This window comes from Echinococcus granulosus (assembly GCF_000524195.1).
Source record: "Echinococcus granulosus chromosome Unknown EG_S00033, whole genome shotgun sequence".
NCBI classification, from domain to species: domain Eukaryota; kingdom Metazoa; phylum Platyhelminthes; class Cestoda; order Cyclophyllidea; family Taeniidae; genus Echinococcus; species Echinococcus granulosus.
Window position 1 is genome coordinate 496,568 of NW_020170413.1, and position 4,548 is coordinate 501,115.

Consider the following 4,548-nt stretch of genomic DNA (forward strand, 5'->3'; position numbering starts at 1 on the left):
GAGGATTGGTGGTGTTACACAATGTCAAAAGATATAAATTACAAACGCCTTACAAAAACAAAATTTTTTACAAATGCAGGTCAATTTTGGCCAGACCTTAGGTAAACGTTTGAAGGTAGTGTGGTAAGATATTAAAATGTTAAGCCCCATGGAAGGGACGCTTCGAGGGTGCACCACGTTGAGAGGGGAACAAATTAATTCATTCAAATTAATCTCACGAATCCTTCAACTGGCCTCTGACCTCGTTAGTAATTAAATTCTGATTTCCCGCTGGATGCTACGCACTCATTTTGAATTCGCGTATCCACTGCTGCCTCTAAAACAGGCCTCGCTCTTGGATCAGCCTTAAGCATTTATGTGCGGACACTTTGTGATCGCTTCTCAAGAAAAGAAATTCGCAGCTGTGATTTGGCAGTACTTGTTTTGCTGCCTCTGCGTAACCGTCCGGTCGTTTCAACCTTCACGAGTTTCACTGTGGCGTGGCGTTTGGGTGATACTAACAGCATGCCAGTCTTTCGGTACTTTGGCAAGTAGTAATGCCTTCCACTCCACCTAAGTTTATTTACGACTTCGGGGAGGGTGTGAGAGGCCACATCGGGAGATGGGCGCCGGCAACTTATCATGTAGATTCTAAAAGTAGACAAGCCAACTGTTATATAGCGCGACTTTTGCTCATCTTCTTGTTTATTAGTAGTGTTGCCAAGGAAAGAACTAGGAGAGCCTAAAATGTCGCGTACAATTGGAACGTGGGGCTAGTGTGCTGCCCCAAACACTATGTCCTCACTAATGGGATCAAAGGACTAGGCGAAATATGGAAGAAAGGTTTTTGTACCTTTGAAAATGTTGCAATTAAGCAGTATGTGATACAATTGGGACAAACCACTAAAAAGTTCACGGAAGTGAATCACTCCTGATTTTTGGGAAAAATGTCCTTAAAATTTCCTGATTACTAAAGTATTTACCTTGCTCGGAAATCATTCGTTTCACAGCTTCATCAATGAAATGTATGCATGTTTGGTTGCTTGAATTCACCTATCAGATGACAAGTCGCCGATTTACGCCAATCACGGAGCTCATTGAAGGTCACGGATCTTAAATGTGGAAACTAACTCCGATCGCCATACAACGCAAACATAAGACGTCTCCCACTAGCTAATACAGAAGCCGTTTCTCACCGCATGTCATTCAATCTGTCAGTCAGGAAACCAAGCAAAATGCACGGTGCGCTTTTTATAACATACTTGAAAGAAGTGAAAAGCACCTTCTTTTAATAGATGAATTTTGAATTAGACGCCTTCTGCATCACACTTGACGTCAAACGTCACATTACCCGAAGTTTTAGGTTTTCTACAGGTATATCTTTAATTCCCGTGTTAAATGTTGACACATCTCTGCATTACTGGGGAAGGCAGAGGGTCTTTCTCAACTCAAGGCATCTCGTTTGAAAAATCATATCATCAGAATACTTCAAGCAGTTTAAATCCGCTATTTCTAGGTGGTAAGTCCTGCTACCGCACCACCCCAATCGCCATGCAACAGGTATGACGATCAGATCCTGTGTATTTGGATGCGAGCTAAACACAGTTGTCGAAGCAAGCAAACAAATAAGAATCATATCCATCAGGGTCATTGATTGAAGATTTTAATTTTGCGGATTGGAAACGAGGTCTGGGAGGGGGAAACAGAGAGCTACATGCTGTGTGGGCACGAAATTGAGAGGTCACTTTAATGACAGCGGCAGAATGACATTGCAGACAGTTAAAGGAAAGTCCAGGCTGACATTCTTATTCAAATTCAAACAGCCAAAACAGGCGTCAAAATGAGGAGGAGTTGGAAAGCCCATGGGAAATCAAACATCAGCTAAATAACTTGCTTTCCATTAATAATTCAATTTTGTCTTTCATATTGTAGAAAATAACTTACTATTTAATCATGTCGTATGAACAAACGGAAGGAGAAGGGCACCTAATTTGTTGAAAGGGACTACCTTTTTGTATCTTCACAGGCACCATAGCTACAAACACCCATTCATGGCACGTCTTATGACCTGCTTATCAGTGGGTTGCAGTTCCATAACCGAGTTGCACTTCTAGAAGGCTTTAAGGTAAAGGCGAAGACGGAGGTGGGAAATATGCGTCTTCACTGTTATGAAGGTGTGGTCACAAGGAGAAGTAAATGGGACGAAGTCGTAGATCTGCTGGAATGCGATGATTTGAAATTCAAAGAAGAGAGAGGGTACTACTGGAAACAACCCGTTTGCCATTCTTCACGTCTTGAGTCCCCATGACACGAGGTGCTGTACATTTTAGACTGTTTTCTGTCCGTATGTCTGACTGACTAACAGACTACCAAATGACCGGGGATGAAACAGATGTCCGTGAAGAAGGTGAAGAAATTTTGGGTGATCAGACCGCTGGGGCGACACTTAATGCCTAGTAGACGATCCTTGCTTTTTGTGCCTACATACGGGTGTGTGGATGTGTTTGTAGATGACTTCGGAGAGGACTTTTCTCAAACAGTTGGCACCGCCAGCCACTTTCTGCTATCCATTCAAGGCACGAGAATATGGAAAAAGAGGCAGGAGAATTGAAAGCCAGCACAGCAACTCATACCCCATACCTTATAGCTCACCTTGTACAGCAGGACTTATTCATGGATGGCATATAAGTAGTTCATTATTGAAAAGGTGCTTGAAATCGGACGCAGCTTTTGATTCGCTACGTTCATCTATGCCAGCCTGATTGCTTAAAATCACAAGTGGGCTCTTTTTCCTTTACAATTTGTTGGTGACAAGTCGCTTGTCACTGCTTTGGGTTTAGTAGGAGACAATGCCAAATTCGAGGCCGTTAGGCGGTTCCTCATGAAAAACCCACTTACGTCTGCTACCGACCATGACTGGATGTCCATTAAGCATTTCTGATTTTGCACTAAAGTAACAAATTTATTTTTTGAAGTGACAATCAGTCGAGGATCACTGGAGTACATTCAATAAGTCACAAGGTATCTCATCATTCTCACAATGCTCTTTCTTATAAGAAGAAAATATTTGTGGAGTAATGCAATATCCATAAGAACGCAAGAGATGTGGAAGTGAAGGTGAGAGGAGTCTGTCACACTAAAAGGCGGTGGTGGTGGTGGAGCTCTCCCTCATGCAAGTGGAACTCTCGTTGCATTACCTCTTTTGAGTCGGTCGCGACTGTGAGCGAGGACGACTTGTACGCCCTTTCAAGTAGATGCCATTGTATTGTTGAGAGAAGAATACAACTAGGCAACATCGGCATCTGTTCTGAAAGTGCTGACCGATAAGCCTGGAACGGCATTTAACCACAGGCTCGGATTTCCGTGCCATTTATCCCAATTCCACGCGACATCGCGGATGTGGCTGACTTTCGCCGATTTTATGACCACTGGTGAGAGTGAAAGTGGAACCATTTACCCTCATGAACGCGAGTCTACTCTTTCATTTTTATGCGCATGCGTGAGCGTGGCTCCTAGGGCCCTGCCAGACGCAGTAGTCAGGAGATAAAATCTTTAATGAGAATGTTTTTTTGACCGCGCATGCGCGGTGCGGTGCAGTGGGTGACCTACTGGACTAATATGGTGGAGTGAGTGACGTAGACACATGAATAGTGGAAGGTTCCAGTCCAGTACATCTACGGTATTGGTCTCAGCTACAGCTTTTAGCACTGCAATAACCGGCTGTCTGGCTCTTGGTAATGCTGATATAGGGTTATCAAGAGGGAAGGAAGGAGAGTACAATGTTCTTAAGTGGAATGTTTGGAAAATAGGGACCATCTGAAATTTCAAAGAAGGAAGGCTTTTCTGGGTGTTCAGGGAGCCCCACCAATATTGGATCGTCTGTTGTGATTAGTTTCACACATCTCATCATCACCTTGTTCAAGAGCTTGCACCCTTGATGTAATAGAAGATATGTGAGGCATTTAACCTACCAACAGTAAACTTTCGTGGAGCAATCGGTCTCGGTAAATGCCTTCCAGTGGAGACATTTGGGTATTTTTATTATGAGCGCCACCGCTTCCCCATCCAACCGGCTGATTGTACAATCTCCGGATGGTTTTGGTCTGTCCCAATGCCATGATGGTGAAGTGGTTGCCTCACCCTTAATGGCAAGCCGATTCCACGGTTTAACGGAAGCGGAATTGCGTTAATCACATAATACGCTCCCCTTTTCCTGTTGAAAGTGTGTTCATTAGTTTTACATTTCTTGCAAAGTAGTTAAAATTGCCCTCGCCTGGACGAGAGCAATTGGGTAGGCTTAAAGCTGAATCTAGAGAGAGGACTGTGCTTGAGGCAATTGTGGATATGCGAATATGAGGTGAGGGTGTAGCATCCTGTTAAAAATCAATTTAATTAATCATGAGGTCAAAGATCAGTTGAGGGATTCGTGGAATTAATTTGAATGAATTTTGTGCAGCTCCTTTGACCCTTTTCTCGACGTGGTGGACCCCCTAGACCCCCCTTTCATGAGGCCTAATGTTTTAGTGTCTTACCACACCACCATCACTCCTTTTCCTGTACACCTGATCA